Below are 26945 nucleotides of genomic sequence, written 5' to 3' on the forward strand. Positions count from 1 at the left end.
GATATACAGATGGCAAATAAGCACATGAAAAGATGCTCCACATCATAAGTCATCAGGGAAATGCAAATTAAAACAACAAGATATCACTGTAAACCTATTAGAATGGCCAAAATCTGGAACACTGACAACACCAAAGGCTGGTGAGGATGTGAAACTCTCACTCAATGCTGGTGGAAATGCAAAATGGTACAGCCATTTTGGAAGACAGCTTGGCAGTTTCTTACAAAACTTAACGTACTCTTACCATACAATCCAGCAATCATGCTCTTTGGTATTTATCCAAAGGAATTGGAAACTTATGACCACAAAAAAACCCTGCAGGGGTATGCTTATAGCAGCTTTATTCATAACTGCCACTACTTGAAAGCAATCAAGATGTCCTTCAGTAGGTGAATGGATAAATAAACTGTGGTACATATTCAGAGATTAAGAAGAAATGTGCTATCAAGCCATGGAGGAACCTTAGAGGCATACTGCAAAGAAGAAGCAGCCTGAAAAAAACATACACACATATGTGATTCCAACCACATGATATTCCAGAAAAGGGAAAACTATGGAGACAGTGAATAGATCAGAGGTTTCCAGGGGTTGGGCGTGGAAGGAGGATGAACAGGCAGAACACGGAGGATTTTTAGGGCAGTGAATCTACTCTGTAAGATACTATAATGATGAATACATGCCATTATACATTTGTCCAAATCCATAGAATGTGCAACACCAAGAGTGAACCTAAATGTAAACTATGGACTGTGGGTGATAGTTATGTGTCAATGTAGGTTCACTAACTGCAACAAACGTACCACTCTAGTGGGGGATGATGATAATAGGAGAGGCTATGCATATGTGGGAACAAGGCTGTATATAGGAAATCTCTGTACCTTAGGCTCAATTTGGCTGTGAACCTAAAACTGCTCTGGAAAAAAAAAAAAAAAGTATATTTTAAAAAAAGAACTAGTCCTGATATTTTACTTATTATGAAAAAAGAATGGATGCATATGAACTGGAAGACTTACAATCTCTGTCAGTGGTACTCATATTTCAACATGCAACCACTTAGTTTTAAATAATACCTCAAAGTCACCTCTTTTAACTATCTGAAAAAAAAATTTTTTTAAGCTAACTCAATCAAGCAAACTGGGGACACCATGCTGCCCAAAATTTGACATTTCCTGGGACTATGAGGATTTTTTTTATAGCAGACATGTGATTGGTTATACACTTGGAAATCCTGAAAATCTGTTAAGCCAGAATCATCTGTACCATATTCTTTGGTATTTTAGTGGTCTCAGTAAAGCATTTGCATTAGGTGCCTATTAACAGCTCTAAACCTGCCTCCTGAGGAAACTACAAGCTTTATAATAGCAAGTACCCCTGCAGAGAAGGAATGCTTGGCTAGCCAGACATAAATACTTATCACTTTCTTAATCTGACAATAAACATACCATTCTCTCAACTGATTTCCAGAGCATCAATAAGCAAAATAGAATTCTGATATGCCGTTCTTTCATTAGAAAGCAAAATCCTGAAACTGCCTGCTACTCGGCTAGATAAACTCCAGATTAGAACAGTGATGGTTAGAGGAGAATAAAAAATACTATCTCCATCCATGTCTATTTTACCCTTAGATCAAGTAAGAGTACCAAAAAAAAAAATATATATATATATATATGTGTGTGTGTGTGCGTGTGTGTATACATATATGTGTGATATATATGAATATATATAATATTTCGAAACACATTAGCCTACCCTCATGTATGATCCATCTTTGCTGAGTTTTTTGAATATTATATCATCCTATTTTTATTAAAATACATATATATTAAAAAAGAGCCTGAGAGCCATGGAATATGTGTTGTTAAATTATTGTCAACAATACTGTCCATTCATTACTCAACAGCTCTTATATAAGGGAATTTACATTTTAGAAATCATTTAGAAATTAATGCAAGGAAAACCTTTGAATCCTTTGGAGAACTTGATATGTACTTCTTTATTCAGGGTAATGAGAACCTTGGCTCCCAGGAAGCTTAGCTAAATCTGATGTTCTATCATAGCTAAATTACTTTAACGTTATACATTTCCTCACTCCTTTCCTTGGATCTGATTTTGTATTTCTATTAACTAGTATTCACATCCTATTAAAAGTCACCTCGAATCTTATTTTTAAGAAGAAATAGTTAAAAAAAAAAATCAAACTGAACACACAGGGATCTTAATAAATAACTCTATCATATGGTGAAAAAAATAAAAGAAAAACTGTTAAGGCTGCCCTTGAATTATCATTTGAAAATATCTCCAAATAGACCCCCAAAGTGCTAGAAAGTTACACAGAAAACTAACTGCATAAGTATAGAGGCTGAATGGCACAATAGATCCTGGCAAAAGAATGCCTATGTGTCTCAGCTTATTCGTTTATCAGAATAAAGGTAGGGCTACTTATAGACTAGGAAAGTAGGACCTCAAATATTTATTCTTTGCCCTCACTTGAGCCTAGAACAGTTCTTAGCACAAGGTAGGTGCTTAAATGCCGTTGTTATATCTAACTTCTAAGCTAGAAGATAAAAGAATCTAGATTCTATATTATCCTCCAAAAATCTACCTCAAATCCTTGCTCCTACATGGTAAGCAGACTATATAGGTGAGACACTGTAGTGTAGGAAAAAACTATACTCTATAAACTGATACACTGGAACCTCTTCACCTTGTATACAATTCAAAGAACTAAACACTCTACTCTGAAGAAAGTGCCTAATACTAGTATATACGCCAATGCACGGCAGAAGATAGTAGATTAAAAGTAGAACTTTGTTTCGTCTTTTTAAGGTATGATGAGTAGGTCTAAATTAATTTGTCAAGTATATGCTGAGAATCTATTCATTATGTGTTAAGTACTATGCTATGAAAATAACAGATGGAATCACTATAAAATCCCATCAATAATAAACTACAGCAGAGCTACATAAAATTACAAAACCATGAAAATGCTATCTTTTAATGCAGAAATGGATAACTGCTCATAGTAAAAAGAGGACAAAGAACAATTTTTTTAAACAAAAAGTAATCTTATGCATATATACACAGGCTTAAGAAAAAACTAGAAACACAACAAAATATAATAGTAATTATCTCAGAGGTGGAACTGCACGTAATTTTTATTTTCTATTTTGAACCTCTCCTTATGTTAAAAAAATGTCTACACACACAAATATTCCCAACTGATTTTCAACAAAGATGCAAAGCAATTCAATAGAGGAAGAATACAGCCTTTTCAAGAAATGGTGCTGGAGCAGCTGGATACCCAGAGGCCAAAAAGATATCCTTGACCTAAATCTCACACCTTATACAAGAACTGACTCAAAATGGATTACAGATTTAAATGTAAAATGATAGAACTTTCAGAAGAACACACAGAAAATTTTCAGAATACAGGGATAGGCAAAGAGTATTAAGCACCAACCATAAAGAGTGATAAATTGGACCTCATGAAACTAAAAACTTTTGCTCTGCAAAAGACCCTGTTAAAAAAATATTTGCAAATCGCGTATCAAGAAAGGATCAGTATCTAGAATATATAAAGAACTCTCAAAATGCAACTGTAAAATACATATATATATATAACTAGAAAGTGGACGAAAAACAAGAACAGACATTGCAGTGAAGAGATATACAGATGGTGAATAATCATATAAAGGATATTCACCATCATTAACCATCAGGGAAATGAAAATTAAAATATGATGAGATACCACTATGTACCAAAAAGAACGGCTAAAATAAAAAGTAGTAAGAAAGTAAGAAATAGTAACACCATCAAATACTGGCAAGGATGTGAAAAAACTGGATCTCTCATACACTGCTGGTGAGAATAATGCAAACTAGTACGGCCACTCTGGAAAGCACTCTGACAGCTTCTTATAAAATTAAACTACACAACACAGCATTACACTCAGACATTTATCCCAGAAAAATGAGAGCTTATCTTCACAGAAAAACCCGTACATGAATGTTCATAGCCCAAAACTGGAAACAACCTAGATGTCCTTCAACATGAAAGAGTTAAACAAACTGGTAGTACATCCATACTGTGGAATATCACTCAGCAATAAAAGTCAATGAGCTATTACTATAAGCAACAACTATGATGAATTTCCAGCGAATTAGGCAATTAGCCAATCCCAAAAGTTATATACTATATGACTCCATTTACACAGTTTTGAAAAGACAAAAAGGGAGGGAGGGAAGTATGGGAAGGAGATGTTATTGTAGTAATAAAAGGGCAACAACAGGGATTCTTGTGATGATGGAACTATTTTGTATCCTGACTATCAATTTCAATATCCTGGTTGTGATACTGTACTATAATTCTTCAAGATGTTCCCTCAAGGGGAAAAATCTCACTATATTATTTCTTAAAACTGCATGTGAATCTACAATTATCTCAAAATAAAAGGCTTAGCTCCAAAGAGAAGCCCGAAATGCAACATTAATAAACTAGGGGAAGAGAGAAAAATGCTAGCATTTTTACTTTTATTTAAAAAAGAAAAAATTTAGTTAAGCTAACCAAAATATCCAAAAATAATTAAAAGAGTTTATATATTTAAGTTTTAAATTAAATAGCTAAGCACTTTTTAAACGTTACAATCCAAACTAAACTCTTAGAAGAAAACATAGGGAAAAACTTCATGACACTGGATTTGGCAGTGAGTTCCTGGCTATGACACAAAAAGCAGAGGCAACAAAAGAAAAATTAGACAACTGGATTTCATCAACATTAAAAAAATTTTGTGCCTCAAGCCACTATCAACAGAGAAAAAGGTAACCCACAAAATGGGAGAAAATATTTGCAAATCATATATCTGGGTAAGGGATTAACATCCAGAATACAGAGAACTCCTAAAGCTCAACAACAACAGAACAACCAGATTCAAAAATGGGCGAAGACATCTCTCCAAAGAAAACATATAAACAAGCATACAAAAAGATGTTCAAAATCACTCGTCATTAAGAAATGTAAATCAAAATGATGAGATACCACCTTCACAGGCATCAGGATAGCTACTATCCAAAAAACAAAACTAAACAGAAAGGGAGTGTTGGCAAGGATGTACTGAAATTAGACCTCTCATTAGACCACTTGGGCTCTGTTGGTGGAAATGTAAAATAAAATAGTACAGGTAACTGTGGAAAACAATATGGCAGTTCATCAAAAAACTAAAAATGAAATTATCATATGTTCCAGCAATTCCATTTCTGCGTATATACCCAAAAGAATTGAAAGCAGGGTCTTGAAGAGTAGTATCTGTACACCCATATTTACGGCAGCATTATTCACAATAGCTAAAACATGGAAGCAACCCAAGTGTCCATGACAGATGAATAGTGAAGCAAAATGCAGTTACATACAAAGGAATATTCAGCCTTAAAAAGGAAATCCTGACATATGCTACAACACAAATGAACTTTGAGGACATTATGCTAAGTGAAATATGCTGGAAGCAAAAGGACAAATATTATACGATACTATTTTTATGAGGCACTTAAAGTAGTGAAAATCATAGAGAAAATTAAGTAGAATGGTGGCTGCCAGCAGCGGGGAGGAGGAGGAATGGAACAGGGAGTTATCGTTTAATGCGCAGAATTGCAATTTTGCAAGATGAAGAGTTCTGGAGATGGATGGTCGTGACTGATGCACAACAATATGTACTTAATACCACTAAACTGTACACTTAAAACTGGTTAAGACAGTAAATTTTATGTTATGTGAACTTTTATCATAATCTAAAAAAAAATTTAAGTTATAAATCCAAAGAAGGGAAAACTTCTCAAATATTTGGGGAAGCTTCAGTGGAAACAATGGGGTTGGGCTGGATGGATGAGTAGAAAGAGGCAAAAAAAAAAAGTATATTTTTTAAAATGTGAGATTACAAATTGCATGCTGCTTTAGTATAACTCTTTCCATGAAACTTCTTGGCTCAAATATTGATGCTTTTTTTTTTGTAAACTGAGCTGTATTCCAGTTATTTCTAAAATTAAAAACAATCATCTATGACAAACTAGAATGTGCCAAAGGAAAAAGAAAAGGTGTATTAACTCAAGGTGTCCTCACTTACATGAACCCAGAACTTTGTTTCTATAACACCTATTAAAAATATTTGGAAAATAGTGCTGTTCTAGCTACAGTTAGAAGTATAGTTCTGGGGAGGGGGGTGACGAGAAACAAAGGAAAGAAGGATTTAGATTTAGGGATCTAATGCACAGCATTATGATTGACTATAGTTAACAAGTATTATATACTTGAAAGTTGCTAAGTGAGTAGATCTTAAATGCTCTCACCACAAAAAGGAAAAGGTATGTGAGGTGATGGAAGTGTTAGCTACCCCAAAGGTAGTAATCATATGGCAATACATGTGTATCAAATCAACCCATTATACACCTTAAACTTACACAATGTTACATGTCAACTGTATCTCAATAAAGCTGGGGGAGGGGTAGGGAAGATGAGAATTGAAAGGAGGCACAAAATAAACATTTAGCAAATTTTTAAAAAAATAGTGCTATTCTACAGAAACTATCCACTTCAGAACATACCAAGTAAAATTCTGGTATAAGGGAAAAAGAAGCCAGAGTCAGGAAACCGAGATTTTTTTTTTTGGCCGTGCCACGCAGCTTGTGGGATATTGGTTCCTCAACCAGGGATCAAACCCAGGGCCATGGCAATGAAAGAGCCAAGTCTTAACCACTGGACCACCAGGGAACTCCCTGGATTTATTTTTTGAATCTCACTTATGTCACTAATAAACTAAGTGACCTCTAGGATTTCACCTCTCCCTCTGGGCCAAAAGTTTCCCCTTCTGTTAACTGAAAAGAAAAGAGTGGTTACTTAGACTAGACTGTTTCTAAGTCGCTTTCAGTGATAAAATCCACTGAATATGAGGAAAATATCAGTTCTGGGGAACGTCTTTCATTTATACCAAATTATCTATTAAATATATTAAAAGGAAGGATATGATCAAGGTCATTGAAACATGTAAATTGACAAAAATAAACTAGGGTGTAAGCAGTGGCAAAGATCTCTTGGGAAATATTTACTATGTGTATGAACTACATAGCTAGAAGAGTTTACTATTATGATCAAATAAAGGACCAAAATAACTATCATTAAAAGATATACAGGGGCTTCCCTGGTGGCACAGTGGTTGAGAGTCCGCCTGCCGATGCAGGGGACACGGGTTCGTGCCCCAGTCCGGGAAGATCCCACATGCCACGGAGCGGCTGGGCCCGTGAGCCATGGCCGCTGAGCCTGCGCGGCCGGAGCCTGTGCTCTGCAACGGCAGCGGCCACAACAGTGAGAGGCCTGCGTACCGCAAAAAAATAAAAAAATAAATATGTTTGGGGCTTCGCTGGTGGCGCAGTGGTTGAGAGTCCGCCTGCCAATGCAGGGGACACGGGTTCATGCCCCGGTCCGGGAGGATCCCACATGCCACGGAGCGGCTGGGCCCGTGAGCCATGGCCGCTGAGCCTGCGCATCCGGAGCCTGTGCTCCGCAACGGAAGACGCCACAACAGTGACAGGCCCGCGTACCGCAAAAAAAAAAAAAAAAAGATATACATACTACTACTGTGCGTCACACTAAATACTAAGAGTTGAAGGAAAATGTTTGTAAGTAGTAGCATTTTTCTCAGAAATAAATCAAAAAGCAGTGAAGGAACAAGGTTCAAGAAGCCATTCTCATACCACTGAAGTCACCTTCGAGAGACAGTTACGGGGCAGAATAGTGATAGAAGGAACCAACTTCTACTTAAATCAAGCTCAGAATTTAGCAAGTTTTCTTGTTCCATTTCCAATTCCCCCAGCCAGACAATGCTAGAGAAAGATAGTATGATTAAATGAAAACTCCTGGGCAACAATAAAAATCCCCTCGTTGAAGACTAAATTAATCAGACTGCTATCCTAATGTTGGAGGATGATCTCAAGCAACAAAAGGAAATGAGGAAACAGACATTTCTCCAAAGAAGACACACAGATGACCAAGAGGCACATGAAAAGCTGCTCAACATCACTAATTATTAGAGAAATGCAAATCAAAACGACAGTGAGGTATCACCTCACACCGGTCAGAATGGCCATCATCAGAAAATCTACAAACAACAAATGCTGGAGAGGGTGTGGAGAAAAGGGAACCCTGTTGCACTGCTTGTGGGAATGTAAATTGATACAGCCACTATGGAGAACAGTATGGAGGTTCCTTAAAAAACTAAAAATACAATTACCGTATGACCCAGCAATCCCACTACTGGGCATACAACCTGAGAAAACCATAATTCAAAAAGACACATGAACCCCCATGATCACTGCAGCACTATTTACAACAGCCAGGTCATGGAAGCAACCTAAATGCCCATCGACAGATGAATGGATAAAGAGGATGCAGTACATATACATACAATGGAATATTACTCAGCCATGAAAAGGAATGAAATTGGGTCATTTGTAGAGACGTGGATGGACCTAGAGACTGTCATACAGAGTGAAGTAAATCAGAAAGAGAAAAACAAATATTGTATATTAACACATAAATGTACAATCTAGAAAAATGGTACAGATGAACCGGTTTGCAATGCAGAAATAGAGACACAGATGTAGAGAACAAATGTATGGACACCAAGGGGCGAAAGCGGGCAGGGGGTGGTGATGGTGGGATGAATTGGGAGATTGGGATTGACATATATACACTAATATGGGTAAAATAGATAACTAATAAGAACCTGCTGTATTAAAAGAAAAAGGATATGAGGGAAGAATTTTACAGTTGAAAAGATAGGTTACTAAATACTTGTCAGGATGCATATTAAATTATAATACATGAGACTATACAATTTAGTATATTTATAATTCAATTTTCACAAAGGTGCTGTTACTCGTTCATCTATAATTATATACCTAGAAGATATACCACACCATCTAAAAATCTATTAGCAATTTTTAAAAAGTCCTCAGTAGAATGCAGTAGGTAATAAATATGAAAAATCAATCTCCTCCCTCCATTTACGTATCCAGATAAAAATACAATGAAAGAAATAGCCCCATTCATAACAGCAGCAGCTCTCACCTTCCTTTCCATTAAGTTTTTTGGAAATAAGCTTAATGAAAAAATATACATAATTCTTAACAATAACAAAAAATATGCATACTAATAAGAAACATGGATATGACAAGAAGAAAATCATAAAATCCACTGAAGGGCATAAAGTATTAAATAAATGGAAAATTTACTTTCCTAGAAAGAGATATGCTATTGTAAAAGTATCAATTACTTCTTAAACTATCTATAAATTCAAGCACTCTCAATCAACATACCAACAAGTAGTATTTTTAGAACTTAATGATTCAAGTCCACCTGGAAAATTTTTTCAAAAGTAGAGTAATAGGGCTTCCCTGGTGGCGCAGTGGTTGAGAGTCCGCCTGCTGATGCGGGGGACATGGGTTCGTGCCCCGGTCCGGGAAGATCCCACATGCTGCGGAGCGGCTGGGCCCGTGAGCCATGGCCGCTGAGCCTGCACGTCCAGAGCCTGTGCTCCACAACTGGAGAGGCCACGATAGTGAGAGGCCCACGTACCGCAAAAAAAAAAAAAAAAAAGTAGAGTAATAAAGTGACACTTCCAGATATTAAGCATACTATAATGAGGAGAGGAGGGAAAATGAAGATAGCATAACAAAAACACAAATAAAAAAGAAGACTTTCATATAGATTAAGTATATTTGGGAATTTTCTATTGATAAAGATAGAATTTTAGAAGTAAAAAAGGTGATTTATTCAATAAATGGTGTTACAACAACTGGTTAGAAATTTGGAGAGAATCAATCTAGATAATTATTTCACTCCTTAAGCCAATAATCTTGGCATTAATCCTTTCTAAGAATACCCTTAAGCCCAAAAATGCACAGACTGACAAATATGACTACATTAAAATTTAAACTTCTAAATGGCAAACACCATAACCAAAGCATGTAAGTAACAAGTCAACTAAATCCATGTAGAACACAAAAGGCATACAAATATGTAATATTCCTAAAAGAATTTTTACATTTAACTTGCCAACATCACAGTTAGTAAGTTGCAATCTGACTCCAAAGCCTATGTTATATATATACTACTATGCTGCCTGTCTCAGATTTGCACAAGTACTTTAGCTAATATCCAATTTGTTCAAGAATGCTCATAAAGAGGTACTCTCATATATAATTGGTGGAAGTATAAATGGATACAAACTCTTCTGAGGGAATTTGATTCTATCAATTTCAACTACACACATAGCAAATGCACTTTAGGTATTTATCCACCAGAAAAAATTCATACAAGTGTAAAAATTTACATGCAAAGAATACAAGAATAAACCTATATTCTGTACAGCACTGTCATATATATGAAACAAAATTCATATTTATGGCAAGACAAGAGAAATTTAAATGTAAAATTTTTCTCTGCCCTCCCCTCACACTGTACATTGTGTATCCACATTATGCATTGACCAAACCTCCCCCATCAGCAGGAATACCTGCTCAACCATAAACAGCAACATTCTGCCAGCATCAACACGACGACTCAAAGGATACCATTCCTTCTTGACCCTGTAAAGGGTCACATGACCCACCACAATGGCACTTATATCTGGATTATATAAACTGTCAATAATTTATCGTACAGCCCTCTGTCTCAAAAAAAACTTATATACTATGTGTTGACTTCTAATAGGTGGAATAGTTCTCAGAGCTTTCTGAGATGCTCTTCCCAGGTTATAATCCTCAAATTTGGCTCAAATATAATTTTCCAATTCTTAGATGGACTGATTAATTTTTCATCAACATGTATAACAACCTAGAAACAATTCTAATGCTAATTAACACATATACATACCTACTATATCCCCTTAAATATAAATGAAATATATCTTCCATTTTTGTTTAAAGATACTTACACATGTACACACATGCACACTTACATGTTTGAATACATACAGAAGTCTTCAGAAGAATAAAAAACACACTGAGGATCTCTGGGAAGTGGAATTATAGGGAATTTTCATCTTCTATATTATAAATTTCTGTATTTGAATTTGTACGACGAGTAAAAAAAAAAAAAATTAAGGTAATTGTTTTAGCCCTTTGCCTAAAAAAAGCCTCTCAGTGCTTGTACCTTGTCCAGCCCTCCAAGCCTACCCTAAAGTATGTCACTCTATAGATACCTAAAAGACAGAATTGATAGAAATGGTACTGATTTCAATAACCAAGTTCAAAAAAGATAAAGAAGATAGACTCTCAGGGTTTCTAGCTTGGGAACAATTTTCAAAAGAAAGAGCATACAGGACATTATGTTGCTATCAGGTATCTCTGACCTATCGAACTGCATCTACTATACAAAGTCTCTGATATTCTTCAGCTAGCCCCAGGACAATTAACTAAATCTTTTCAAGTACCCAGAGATTAACAGGGCACCCAAAGAATCCGTTTGTTGCCACCAGGATCCTTATCTTTTCGTAAAAGACTGAGAGTAAATCTATTCTAGCCACAAAAAGATATCCCAATATGCCTCTAAAATCACTTCCAAAATCTCCAGGGATGGGGAAAGTCAAACCAACTTATTCTAGACTGGGTGATAGCCTCGGCAAGGAGATTCATTTTTAGATTACACGTTTCTTGTGTCGGCCCTAATACAAATGACACAACTTTCTCTTACCCAGCCCACAGCATTCTAGAATTGGTCTAAGGTTTGAAATTCCAAGGACACAATTATCAAGAAAATAAGATACATGCTCCAAACTTTGGGATTATATAAACAATAAAGCCTTCATATGGAAAAATACAATTGCACCAAAATCACTGCATTCATACTAAAATAGAGCCCCAACATTATCTCCATAAGGAACCTATCCAACATAGACCATAAACGTACTGATTCATTCCATCCACCTTTCATATAGTAACCTGGAATTACTAAGGAACGAAATATTTCACCTAAGTATATTTTACCACGTGCTACATTTTAGAATTTTATCCCTTTAGAAATACGTCAAAAATTAACTGGACTACAGGGACTTCTGGCTGAAAATGTCTCATCAAATGTTTAACTCATCTCCCTCACCAAAAAAAAAAAAAAAACAGTACAGAAACAAAACTAGTTCTCACTATCAGAAAAAAGTTACAAATATGGAAAGGGAAAACACTAGAATGAACTCTGTGGTGCTGGATTAGAACCAGAAGTACCACTGCAAAATCATTCTATATTTATAGAAATATAGATGTAAATGTAAATGTGAATGTGTACGTGTGCGCACATAAAAATATCCCCTACCTCTACATACTAAGAAGGCCAGGTGCAGCAACACTCCAAGAGCAATGAGCACAAGAAGTGCTCCGATCCTGGCTTCTAAGTACCATTTTCCACTAAAAATAACTGGCGCAAGTTTGTAGGTAAGTCTGGAACAGCATATTGTGCTAGATACAAAAAAGTGCTCAAAGAAGGAAGAGGTATGTCAAAAAGAAAATAAACCAGATGGAAGGGGTTCCCACTAGCCTAATCAACAACAATTTGAGTACCAAAATAAATGATAGTAGATTATAACTCAGTGAATATAATAGGTAATCATGAATAGACAGAGATGTAAATAAAGGAATACATTAAAAATCTGATGAGGAACAAAATATTTACATAGTTTCAACACCTAGCCCAAAAATATTAATTACAAATGAGAAAGGAGTACCTTGACATAGGTAATGTCTGGCACTTACAACCTTAATCACATAACCAATTCCTATCAATAATGGGACAACTGAAATTGCCTGGCACCTGATAAGATACAGGAGAAGAATGCAACACCACTTCCATGATAATCCTGCCAAAGATCTAATAATGAAAATCTAATTAAAATGTCAGAGAAATGCAAATTAAGGGTTATTCTACAAAATAGCTAGAGCTATAATCTTCAAAGTATCAAGTCAGTCCCCTGAAAGTAAAGATAAAAACTGTTCCAGATTAAAGAAGACTAAAGAGACATGACGACTAAATGCAATACATGATTCTAAACTACTTTTAATCTAAAAGACATTGGGACGATTTGTCAGATTCAGATGTTAGTAATGTATTCTTGTTAACTTCCTAATTTAATAGTTATGATGTTATTATGTAGGAGAATGCCCTTGTTTGTAGGAAATAAACATTAAAGTATCTGGGGGTGATGAGGCATCAGAGGTGGACAGCTTACTATCAAATGGTTCAGGAACAAAAAAAATTCTTTGTACTATGCTACTAACTTTCCTGTGTATCTGTCATTGTTCCAAACTTTAAAATATGAAAAAAAAAATTACAAAAAAAAAACTATAGTGGCACTAAAAAACCTAGGAGGGGTACATCTACATATAAGAACAGAAAGGAATTTGTAGAGAATAAAAAGTGGATTGGGGCGGGGTGGGGGTGGTGGTGGAGAGGGCGGATGACAACAAAACACATCTGAAGAACCAGATACACAAGACAAGTATAAAGTGGGATCTCCAAAAAGGATAAGTTTTCTTAGCAAGAACCATTGGAAGAAGTATGTGTCCCGGGCAGTCAGCCAGGTAATAAAACCATAGTAGAACAGCTGCATGGCTAAGGCCTCCAGCACAGCTCTCAATACTGTGGGAGATCTGACATTTGGACAGTATAACTGTGAAACAGGGGAATATTATCTCCTGAGGGACAAGAAATATGTGTAAGAGGACAAGCTACCCTAAGGAGAAACCCATTAGCTAAATATACCAAAGACAGAAAAACTGGGATTCACTTGGGCTGGGGAAATACACTTAAATGACCAATACAGTACAGTCTGGACCATCATATAAAACTTTACAATGAAAAATCTAACATTTGAGGAAAAACCAAAAGCATGATGGACATACCAAGCACAAGAACACACTTCCTATATTTTTAACAGAGCAAACAGAAGTCAATGTAAAAGTAATATATATCTCAGAGATTCAAGAGCTTATGTGTGGACCAAAAATACAACCAAAAAATAAAAATCAACTCCTATGAAAATGCAAAGCAAGAGTTCTTAGAAATTCTATTTTCCTTCCCAAAAAAGTAATGAAATAATTGAAAAGAAATGAAGACCAAATTAATGAGCTAAACAATCAAGCCTCAGGATTCTCCCAGAATGAAAAGAAAAAAAAAAAATCAAAGCAAGTAACAAAAGCTCCACAAATACCAACATCCAGCTAAGTTCTCAAAGTGTGGTCAATGGGCCCTGGAAGTCCTGGGAGACTTTCAAGGACTTTTCAAGGTCAATACTATTTTCATCATAATATTAAAACATCATTTGCCCTTTCCCACTATACTGACAGCAACGGTGGGTAAAATCACTAGCATCTTAGCACACAGTGACATCAAGCTCGACTAGCACCATTACATATTCCCAGATTTCTTTTCAAATGCCACTTTCACTTAAGTATATCATTTTTTTTTTTTTTTTGCGGTACGCGGGCCTCTCACTGTTGTGGCCTCTCCCATCGCGGAGCACAGGCTCCGGATGCGCAGGCTCAGCAGCCATGGCTCACGGGCCTAGCCGCTCCGCGGCATGTGGGATCTTCCCAGACCGGGGCACAAACCCATGTCCCCTGCATCGGTAGGCGGACTCTCAACCACTGTGCCACCAGGGAAGCCCAAGTATGTCTTTAATGAAGCAATAAAAAAAAAATTTTTTTTTTTTAATTTGGCCGTGCCGCGTGACTTGCGAGATCCTAGTTCCCTGACCAGGGATCGAACCCCGGCCCTCTGCAGTGAGTCCTAACCACTGGACCGCCAGAGAATCCCCCTCCCAAAATAATAATTTTATTAAGTCTCAACTCTTCGATACATGTCTTCTTCATATTCTATGTGGAGAAATAGCAACCTTGAGGAAGAGCACTTGTGTAAATTACTTTGAGTTGTGAACTAAATTAGCCTTTTTTTAATGGAACAACATTTTGACCTTAAAGAGAGAATGAGAAATTATGGTCATATAGACTTAGGAATTTGGCAGACATTTTCTCAAAAATAAACCGAGTAACCTGTAACTTCAAGGGAAAAACACTGACAGTATTTGTTACGAATGATTAATATTCGAGCTTCCAAGTGAAAATTTAGAATTGTGGAAAACTTATATCTGCCACCCTGAGCTTTACAGCTTCGTATTAAGGACTTCTGATGAGATTACTGGTGACATTAACAACTTTTTTGGTTTTGTTACTGCATAATGAAATGTGTCAACTTTGGGGAAAAAATGTGTAACTCAATGAACCTGTATTTCCCAAACAACCAATACACGGTGTTACGAAATCATAAACAGGTGAAAGATTCATTCAAAGTGCAAGATACACCACGGATTTTCAGATAACAAGAAATGGAAAATTCAGTGATATGGTTTCAGATTCAACACTGCAGCTCTCCTTTAAAAAACTACCACTTGTCAAATGTTGGCTAAAATACCTCTTCCTTTTCCAACCATGTGTCTGTATAATACAAGATTTCTTCATATACTTCAACCAACACAATATATTGCAAGATTGAATGCAGAAGCAGATATGAGAATCAAGCTGTTCTCTATTCAAGCAAACACAAGAGACTTCCAAATACATATAACAATGCCACTCTTTGCTAAAGATTTGTTTTGGAAAACAGGTTTTTTTAAAAAAACCTAATTTAATTTTTAAAAAATATTTGTATTAAAAGAGGGTTACACTAACAGGCAATGGTTTATTATTTTTTAATTACTTTTTAAAATTTTGTAATACAGGAAATATAATAAATATAACCCACATAAACTAAAGCTCTGTGGGGTTCTTAGTAAATTTTAAGAGAGTAAAGGGATCCTAAGACCAAAAAGTTTGAGAACAGCTGCCTTAGGGCCAGTTACTATTACTTGTAATTATACTATGCTATAATAGAGTGAATCCTCCTAAGGACAAATAAAATGTATAAGGCACTCATCCGCAAAGCAGGTTGTCTGAGACTACTCTATTTTTTTTTAACTTTTTATTTGTATACAATTTTTACAGGTTACTTTCCATTTATACTTATTACAAAATATGGGCTATATTTCCCGTGTTGTGAGACTACTCTGTTTTCTAAGTTACTCAGTCTTCTTTTCCACTCTTCTATTCCCTCATTGTATTGGGTTGGCCAAGAAGTTTGTTTGGGTTTTTCTGCAACATCTTATGAAAAACCTGAATGAACATTTTGGCCCACCCAATATCATAGGCTCTAGCTTCATGATGCTGTCAGTGTGCTTCCTCACCTCTTCTAGTACATCAAAAAGGCAGGAAACAGCTCAGTATAATCAAAAACAAATGGGCGGGCTTCTCTGGTGGCGCAGTGGTTGCGAGTCCGCCTGCCGATGCAGGGGACACGGGTTCGTGCCCCAGTCCGGTAAGATCCCACATGCCGCAGAGCGGCTGGGCCCGTGAGCCATGGCCGCTGAGCCTGTGTGTCCGGAGCCTGTGCTCCGCAATGGGAGAGGCCGCGGCAGTGAGAGGCCCGCGCACCGCAAAACAAACAAACAAAAAAAAATGGGCTCTGAATAAGGATGTCCCTATGAATGAAGTCCCCAGATTTTATTACATCTATTTTGATTACTTAAATGTCTCTTTTATTATTTTCTAGTTCTTCTACCACACTCTATATACCTAAAGTCATAGGTAGATAAATAACCTCCAGATAAGTAGAATCTTCTTTTATTAACTTAATTTTTAGATATTCTTTCCTATTGTCTCACATACTATCAATTATAAAGCCTGGCGTGGCCTTAATCCAAAGGTACCTGGAACAAAATCTGAAGTGAAAAGAATAAAGTGAGTGATAGAATTCCACTCTGTTTCTTTCATAAAAACAGACAAAAGAAGGCAATTTCAAAAATTTAGGGACACTGACAGAGAAGACACCTAATTTGAGAGGTAGGACAGGAAGGAAAGGAACAAATAGAGAAGGGAGGTATAGAGGTATAAGCTTGTGTGTTTTAAGAGGCTGAAAGCATAATAAAGCAAGGAGGTATTGGGGGGAGGGTTAATTAATATAAGAATACATAACACCATGATATTATCTTAACAGGTAAATCTGGTGATATTAAAGAGAAAAAAAAGAATTGAAACAAAACATAAATAAAAACAAATACACTGATGAGTATTAGGTTAATACTGACATGTAAACTGAGTTGGAATGAAAAGGGATATTCAGAGTTCAATGGAGCTGAGCAAATAAATATTTTCTACTGTTTTAAACAACTTTTTAAGTGATAAGCATAGACTAGTAAAGTTCAAAAAGAGGAGAAGGGCAAAATATAATTAAAAAGCAAGAACTGAACATGGAGAAAATAGGGGAAGTAAATGAAGCTAACTATAAAAATAGGAAGATAAAGGAATTAGAAGAGAAAGCTGAATAACAGCTAGATTTCTTTTTTTATAAAGACAGAAAAAGTTAAATATGAAAAATGATGTAGTACATTTCAAGTGATGATAGGCACCAAGAAATAAACAAAAAATAATAGGGAGTAAATCACAGAAAAGTAGAAGGCATTAGTGCTGAGCTTATTTCCTTAGACAATTCAAAAGTAGATATTATCGAGCATAATCCACATACACATTTTTCATGGCAAACAGTGTGCATTTAAAAACTGAATAATCGGGACTTCCCTGGTGGCACAGTAGTTAAGAATCCACCTGCCAATGCAGGGGACACGGGTTCGAGCCCTGGCCCGGGAAGATCCCACATGCCGCAGAGCAACCAAGCCCATGCGCCACAACTACTGAGCCCGTTCGCCTAGAGCCCAAGCTCCGCGACAAGAGAAGCCACTGCAATGAGAAGCCCGCGCACCACAATGAAGAGTAGCTCCTGATCGCCGCAACCAGAGAAAGCTCACGCAGAGCAACAAAGACCCAACGCAGCCAAAAATAAAAAATAAATAAAATAATTTAAAAAAAAGAATCTGCATGGGACACGGGTTCGAGCCCTGGTCCAGGAAGATCCCACATGCCGTGCAGCAACTAAGCCCACGAGCCACAACTAAGCCTGCGCTCTATAGCCCGCGAGCCAAAACTACTGAGCCTGTGCGCCACAACTACTGAAGCCCACGCGCCCAGAGCCCGTGCTCCGCAACAAGAGAAGCCATGGCAACTAGAGAAAGCGCGTGTGCAGCAACGAAGACCTACCGCAGCCAAAAAATAAACTAATTAATTTTAAAAAAAAACTGAATAATCTATTATTAACAGCTAAACACGGGTACAATATATGTTAAAAGGAAAACAGAAAGGCATCTTTAGGACTTTATAACACAGGTGTTCCCAGAATAAAAACAAGACATGTGACAGAGAAATGGATGAGCAACGGAAAAAAACGTAAGCAACAAAGTCTGTTTAAAGAGAATCTAGGTAAGCAGCAATTACAAAAAAAGATTACTTTCCTATCCAACATCACTAAAATCTGCATAATCCCAAATACTTTGTAAACACTGCCATAATCTATTTCTAAGCGAAAAACAGCTTACACTCTAAACCATGTCATCTATAAGCAATTATTTAAAATAAATTCCCAAATATGCACCTAATTTTCTGAAATTTTCATGTGTTTCTTAAAGGTATCATTTACTACCAAGAGCTCAATACCAATATTCCTAAAATACCTGAATTTTAGAGATTTACCAATGATACATGCAAAATGTCTCTAGCTATAATTATCACTTCATTAATAAAAAAAATGCAATAAAAATTTGCTTTCCATATTTGAACCTCTGTAAGCTTTTTATACATGAAGTTTGTAATAGTTTGTTCTCAAACAGCAGGCAGACTTCATAACATAATATTTGAATTAATTAGTTGAAAGATTAAGTTTATCACTATGGAATACTCTTAAGTACCTTCAATAAACAGTGCCATTAAGAGAGCATTTTGCGCAAACACCTTGGACATACTCTAGATTTGCCAATTTAATCTAAGAAAACCCACACAATGTTAACAGTATCCAAAATTTGAAGCCATTTTAAAATATTTTAATTATCATCTTTTTTAAACTTCTTTTCACTGTCACATTTTAAACGAGACTTTGAAAAATATTTATAGTTTGACAATACTATAAAACCTAAAATTCATTACGTTAATTCAGTGCTAACCTAATAAAATTCTAAGTAAACTGAAAAGTAAATTTTGCCTTGTTAAGGGGAAAAAAAAGGACTCAAAGGCAACTACAAAGGTGAACATCTCACTTTTAAAAATGTGTTGTCTGCATTTAAACATACTATTGCTCCCTCAAGGAAAAAAAAAAATCAAGAGCTATATTTAAAAACAGGGATTTATTTAAGTAGGTATTTTCGAGGGCTATAATACTTTTTATAAGTAAAATTCACTAATGCAGAGAAACATTTTCACAAAGTGATAATTCTCTATAAAAGACTTGCTCTATTAAGGTTTTGCTGCTCGGAAGCCAAGTATAAACCATATAAGGAAACCAAAGTTCAATGCCATTTATTTTGTTCCCCTCTTTCAGATGCCCAAGAATAATAACCTCTTTTGTTGCCTAATGATACGTCCCAAAATCATAAAGTAGATTAGTTATACGCTTTAAATTTCTGGATAAAGCCACTTTGACCTAACAGGAATTACCTGATGGGTCACAAATCTTACCAACAATTTAAAAAATTAAAAAAATTTTAAAAAGGAGCTCCAGAGACTAAGCTCTACGGAAAAATTCAAAACAGTACAGGGTAAGACTTAGAAGATTCCCATTCTGAAATATACTTGTGAAATAATTTGATCCTGTCCTTTAAGACCTACCTTTTCTCGTCTTTGAACTAAAGAAAGCCACCTATTTTTCCTTGAGGTAGCATGGGCAAATAAACATCAGTTTATATTTAAGATACACCTACCAACAAAATACCGTATTTATTTAATATTTATTTAAAAGCACAGTACTATCTTTCACCTCCCTTTACCACAAAAGTACTGGGGGAAAAAACAACCTTAAAAAGACACACATTAAAACACCACTGAAGAAACCGTTTGTGTTTGCTGCGACCAAAACTAGTTTCATCTATACAGACTACGGACTGGTTCAGAAGTGTTTACATCTATAACTGACTGGTGGAATGTCCCCCCTGCTTCACTAATCCCTGCCCCCAAGGCAGATACTCATCAATTTCTGGGCGGCAGAACCGGCCAAAACACTTGGGCCAACACAAAAATGTAAATACTGTACTATTCAAAAAGCACAGCTGTTTATCACAATCAACGTGATGATGCCCATGAAAATTGTTTTAAGCGTTTTACTTGCCTTCCTGTATCTTCTGTTCTGAACTGCACAGAAGTCCTAACAAGCCAAACCACTTACAGGTGTTCACGTTTGTTTTTTAATTATAACTCTCTCTTTGTCCATAATACTTACTCCCTCCTTTTTCTTTCTACTAAGTCAGTAACAAGAAAAACCTAGACGACAGTTGCTTTCAATTAATTAACCCAACAAGTATTATCAAGTTCTAAATGTCTGAAAGGAACAAGTTATTGAAGAAATGTACCTACCTAGGAAAACGACTAAGAATGGCAAAGTTTTTGGCTTATAAGATCCAAATGAAATATACCCATAAAGGTTGGTACTAAAAAAATCTCTATATACAATTAAACACAAAAGCCAAGTAATCGGTAACAGTATAAACAAATGTGGCAGCCATCTCAGCAGCAGCAAATCCCTCCCCGCAGTGACCTAACTTTCTTCCAAAACAATAAGTTGCCGGATTCAGCAACTTAATAAATCAGAAATATACATCGTATATGTTCCGGGAAACTAAAACTTCTGGACCTTGTGCCGAACAAAGGCACTCCTTCCTCGGATTGCTGAAAACTTTTCGACCCACCGCACTCTTACAACCTCTTCTAAAATAACCAGAGTCCAGATGGTAGAAGAAGGAATAAAATCAGTTCTACTATTCAGCACCCAAAACACTATCCAGTTCGACATCAGAAAGGGAGAATCTAGGTGAACTTCAGAAAAAGTGAAAAACGCTAAAGTTCCCTCACTTTCCTGGCCCGGGAGCTTTGTGACTCGTAGACACTTGTGAAAATTACCTTTCGGTCGGGCAGTGTCTCAGGGCCGCTTTTTCAAGGCTTCGCCTGACATGATTTCCTTCCCTTCATTAGTCACTTCGGATCCAGCCGAATTTCTCTCTCTGGTGAGAGCGGATGTGAAGTGGCCTCCCGCAGTAGGAAGAGTAGGTGGCTTTCGTGGGGGCTGGGACGCGGACTGGTTTCCTGGTCTCGAGTTCTGCAGGAGTTTCCCAGACCCAACTAGGATCTCCGCCGAAAAACAAAAACTTTTCACTCGTGACACCGCCCGGAATTACCGTGCGAAACTCACTTCCTGCCGTGGCGAGCAGCAGGATCCAACTCGGTCCAGAGGAACCCGGAAAACCAGCTCCACGCGCGCCGGGGAGGGGGAGGGCAGGGGACGTCAGCTGCGAACCTGGGACTCCGGGCGACCCGCGCGCCCCGACACCCGACGGCGGCAGAACCTGGCCGGCGGGGGGCGAAGACGCCGCCGGTGCGCTGGGCGAGCCTCGGCCGCGCTAGGCCGCCACCTCCTTCTCGCCGCCGCCCCCGGAGCCGGGCGGCGGGGTTATTGTCTCGATAGCGCCTGCCGCGCCCTTCGCCTGCGCCGCCGCCGCGGCCGCCCCGAGCTAGAGCCGAGGGGCCGGACAGGCTCGATGGCGGCCCCCTCCCCGGGCCGTCCGTCGGGCCGTCCGTCCTTCCGTCCGTCCCTCCCCGCTTTCCCTTCTCGCCCTCGAGCCCTCTTCTCCCTCTCCCGTTTCCCCGCCGCCGTCCCCTCGCTCCCCTCCTCGTTCTTCTTCCCCGGCGGCGGCGGCTCCCCCGGGAAGCGCAGGGGGTGGGGGCAGGCGGCAGCTTCGTCTCCTCACGAGCTCGCGGGGCCGCGGCAGGGGCCGAGGCTGCGTCCCGCGCCACCGCGCCACATTCACTCGAGCGAGAGAGTGCGAGGGGCGGGGAGGGGAGGGAGGGAGAGGAGAGAAAGGAGGAGGAAGGGGGCTGGGGCGGAGGGGAGTTACTGCCTCACAGGCCGCGGCGGCAACAGCGCCACCGCCCCGGCGGCGAGGGGGGAAGAGACTGCGCGCGGCGGCGGCTCCGCGGCGGGGGCGGGGGCGAGGGCGGGGCGGCCTCCCGCGGGCTTCGCCCCAACCGCCAACAGTGGGGCCGGAGGCCGGCGCGAGCCAGTCACCGCGCGCGGGGGCGGTGCGGGCCGACGTCGGCAGGGTGGGGGTAGGGGGGGCTGCGGGCCCGGGGCCGTGGGCCGGGGACCGGGGGGTGGGGTCGGCGGCGGCTGGGGGTTCGCTTGCGAAGCGCGGCATGAGGCCCGCTCAGGCCCAGGCCTGGGAGGCCTTCCTGCGGCTTCCCGGCTGCCCAAGGTGGGGGACTCGGATGAAGCCGACCCCGGCTGCCCCCGCCCAGCCTGGGAGACCGAGAGTCCCCAAGCCTCCTCCACCCCAGCCGATTGAGTTTCTTTGTACGACAGTAATCGGTGCGAAGGGTTCATGTCCAAACCGATTTTAAGGCTGCAGGTATCTCTTTCAACTGCAGCACTCCAACTTCCTCTAATGGCACGCTCAGTTTGCAAGAAACCACAGCGGCAGCGCGGTGGAGCTTCCCACGCCAGCCCTTGCTCCGAGCTTTCTCGGACAGCAACGCAGCTGAGGCTCCTCCAAGTCTCAACCTCACACCGGCGGGGAGACAAAGCTGGCACTGGGAGGGGGGAAATGGCCCGCGAAATTGCCTCGAGATAGTGCCTTTGTTAGAGGAAACATTGTATACACTCCGAACGCAACGTAGGCTTCCAACCCCGGCGGTTTCGGTGATGCAGTCGTTGAATTACGCTGGCCCTAGTGAAACTCAGCCTGGCAGGGTTTGCGTTTATTGCGGAGAGAGCTGCTTAGGCATTCCTATCAACACATACGGCATAAAACGCCTCAACCATAACATTGCAGTTTTTGCAGTTACCGCTTTAAATATGTTAACAGACAAGACGGCCTTGTTTTACCCCGAGAAGGAGCGCAGTAGATAACGAAACAAACCATTCCCCGCCCCCAGTCTCTGCAGTACTTAACCGTGTACAATGACGGTAATTAGTCTCTGTGTCCCTGAAGTCACTGCTTCAGTTCTTCCGTCTGTGTTCCAAAGATAATTATTTATTACCAAGTTTGAATAAAGAGCTGTATGCCCTACAGATGATTTTTGGCTCGCATCCAAAGGAAGGAGTTGATAAAGTCCATCAAAGAATTATTTACCAAAGTAAATTGTACGCTAGTGATAAACACTTGAAATAACTCCAAAGATATTCAAGACATTCTGTTAGGGGTGGGAGCTTTTAACTACTTCAGCACTGGTAGAATTAACGCAGGCAGTGCCTTAGCCTAGAGCAGAAGTTGAAGGTTCACAGACAGTACAAAGTGTTCAGGCTTATTCAGTGCTGAACTAGACGTAAAAGCATTAAGCTGGAAGTTAGAAGAAACGGCAGCCAGGTATACTAGTAAGCTAGTTATCCATTTTATGTGAATATGAATCTTGGCAATTGTATAAAAGCATATAAACTATTTTTAATCGACACAAGAAAGATTTCCTACCCCACTTTCAAAAACTGCTTTGAGTTTGACCAGAATCAGTGGTATATCTCTCTCTCGTAAAGCAGAGTCTCCCACACCAGCGGGAGACCAGATGGATGGTGAAATTCCAATGTTGCATTTAATCTCAGGTTGATTCAAGACCCCTTTAAATGTGGCATCATAGATTCAAGTAAACCTAACCTCCCATTCCCCGCCCCACTCCCAAACCTAAATAAATAGGACTGGACCAGTTGCTAGGCTAGAACCTGCCCTGGCCCCCAGCCTTTTTTTTTTTTTTTTTTTTTTAACTTAGACTCCTACTACGACCTATCTGCCGATTACCATTTAGGCTAGAAAAGTACCTATAACGAAAAACCCCTCCTCCAATTCACCTGAAATTTTGCCACTAGAGTGGCAAACCATAAATAAAAAATAAACCACACAATAAACCCTTTGAGTGGTTTATTTCTCTAGCACAAAGCCATAATCCTGGGAAAGGTAATATTTTAAGCCTTATTAGTCATTTATACCACTTCATCAGATTGTTTCCCCAAAGCAGCTTTTGGTGGGAGGGAATATAGAGATAGCATATGCTGATGTTGAGTAGGTAGGAGAGGGGAATGTGGTTTCATTTTTTGGGGCCATCTGCAGACAGTAGAGTGTATAGTATAGACAGTAAAGTGCCCCTCATTTGATTGTTAAATAAGTCCTACTTATACTGTAAGAATGAACCCTGAAACACTGACCTTAAGAGGATGGAATCCAGGATACACTTATCAATATTACCTATTTGAGGGCGTTCCCTGGCGGTCCAGTGGTTAGGACTCAGCACTTCCACTGTGGGAGCCACGTTGGATCCCTGGTTGGAGAGCTAAGATCCCCCAAACTGTGTGGCTCCGCCAAAGCAATAAAAAAAAATTACGTATTTCGACAAATATTTCTTTAATAGCCCCTTGGTAAAGTATCTTCAGCAGGAATTCTACATCCGTGCTCATACCGAAAGGTGAAATGACAGCTATATGATCAGGGTACTCAGTAATCAAAAGTAGTGATTCATCTTAATTATTCATCACTTACTACTTAGTTCTAACTCATATGAGCAGAACATACAGATATAGCTAAATCTTCCATTTGTTCTTTTTATACAAAGCATTTCTGTTCTGTGCTTTACAGATTAGTTTCCTTTGAAAATCCTCCTACAGTTGAACTAATATGGACTTAACGTTTCTTTCAATTGTGATTAAAAGGAGAACTAAAACCCACTTTAAACAAGGCTGCCTAATTGTGATTCTGTAATAATTAACTGAATTCCAGGACCACCTTAGAGAGTTAACTAATAAATATTTGTTGATAATATAGCTTAATCTTCCCCATTGTGATTCTCTAAATAATTCTCTGTGAAAGTAGGAATTCCTTCTTAGGGATTCCCCTTCCCAATGGCTGGGTTCTGGAAAGGGCTACTGGAGATAAGCTACATACCTGAAGGAAAGCTTTAAGACCTTAAGCATTCCAGGGAATGCACACAGCAGCCATCAGGGAAAAAAGCAGAGTTTTAAAAAGGATTCCCCTGTCATTTCCCCATGCCTGCCCAGCACCTGTGCAGAAGCATTGTGCGGACAAAGTTAGCAGAGGGCAAGGAAAAGTTTAGGGTGCTCATTCTTCTTTTCTTTTGTTCTTAACACCTAGTAAATAATTAGTTACCTAAAACCAAAGTTTTTATCACAGCAGCTTTGGGAAAACTTAATATTTGGTCTAGAATAGAGTTATATTTGAAAAAAAAAGTCTAGAAGCATTAGATTAAGTGGATCAAAATGCATTATAACATGTGTTTTTAATAGGAATTGACTTTCCTATTTTCACTTCCATCTTAGCCCCTAGATAGAGAGGGCAAGAGGTTAGGGTGGCAAGTGTGTGGGAAAGGGACATTTGAGCTCAAAAGAGGCAGTACATACAGGAACTAAAATTAAGGATTTTATAATATATTGGGAATGGAATCATCCCTGCCATAGAATATTTCTTTCAGACATATTTTCAGTAATACTTTATGAATCACAGGGAAGTCTGCCTTGAGTTATGAAAAGCTTTTTTAAAATTTTGAAGTTTTGCCCCCTACTATATGCTTGAAAAATCTTTTTCTATCCTATACATTTTGTAGCCCATCAAAGTTAAAATTTTCAGATGTCTTATGAATTTTTTTAAAGTATGGAGAAAATAAATGGTGCATGGTGATTATTTTTGTGACCTCTGAAACAAGACTGCTTGAATTAGAAACGGCTACTGCGTAACCTTGGTCAAGTTCCTGAATAGCTATAAACATAAACTTGAGCTTCCTCATCTCTAGAATGGGGACTATAATACTAACTGTCTCATAGATTATTGGGAGGACTACATGCGACAATACTCATCAAGCGCTGGGCGGACTCAAAAGTGTTAGCTATTATTAGTAGTACAATTAAAATGCACTGATAATATGTACCATGCTGCCACCATTTCTAAGGTGACCATATAGTGTATCACCCAATGTAGAACACTTCTGAGAGTGAAAGCAGACCTTAATAATAATTACACAGGGACAAGAAATGTAAAACCAGGGCTGTCCCAGCCAACTGAGACAAATAGTCACTCTAATAATTTCCAACTTTATTACCATCTTCTGATGCACTTGCCCTTCAGATCTTCCCTGGTATGAATAATAATGTTTCAATCATATTACAATATGCACACTTCTTTCTAAATCATAACAATATTAAATCAACAAAAGGTTAAATGCTGCTTATTGTCCTTTGATGTAGGCCTTCAACTAAGAATATTTTCTTTGGGTAATGAAACTGCTGTTTTCCTACTCATTTAAGCCCACTTATAACTTTACTTTTTTTTCTATAGTATTTTGTTTTTTAAAAAAAACTGTTTAGGGCTTCCCCGGTGGCACAGTGGTTGAGAGTCCGCCTGCCGATGCAGGGGACACAGGTTCGTGCCCCGGTCCGGGAGGATCCCACATGCCACGGAGCGGCTGGGCCCGTGAGCCATGGCCGCTCAGCCTGCGCGTCCGGAGCCTGTGCTCCGCAACGGGAGAGGCCACAACAGTGAGAGGCCCGCGTACCATAAAAAAAAAAAAAAAACAAAAACTATTTAACATCAAACATGCCATAAAAATAGCCAATACATGAGTATTATGCATAACTTGAGCTGTAGTAAGAGGCTAAATGCCCTGCTCTAAAATGCCAACTATGTTCCATAAAACCTTGTTTTTTTGTTTTTTAGTTAAGCAGCATATCATTCCTATTTCAA

General features: G+C 38.8%; 1 protein-coding gene across 10 annotated transcripts in view; it reads right to left on the reverse strand.

Annotated features, from left to right (window-relative positions):
- ERBIN (erbb2 interacting protein) overlaps positions 1-21423 on the reverse strand; it is a 109579-nt gene extending 88156 nt beyond the window's left edge. For all 10 annotated transcript variants that reach the window (XM_060009405.1, XM_060009406.1, XM_060009403.1 and 7 more), the window contains exon 1: positions 21118-21423. The gene's annotated coding sequence lies outside the window, so the exon portion shown is untranslated. The remainder of the gene's footprint in view (positions 1-21117) is intronic.
- Between the last annotated feature and the right edge of the window lie 5522 nt (positions 21424-26945).

Source organism: Delphinus delphis, chromosome 3, assembly GCF_949987515.2.
Source record: "Delphinus delphis chromosome 3, mDelDel1.2, whole genome shotgun sequence".
NCBI classification, from domain to species: domain Eukaryota; kingdom Metazoa; phylum Chordata; class Mammalia; order Artiodactyla; family Delphinidae; genus Delphinus; species Delphinus delphis.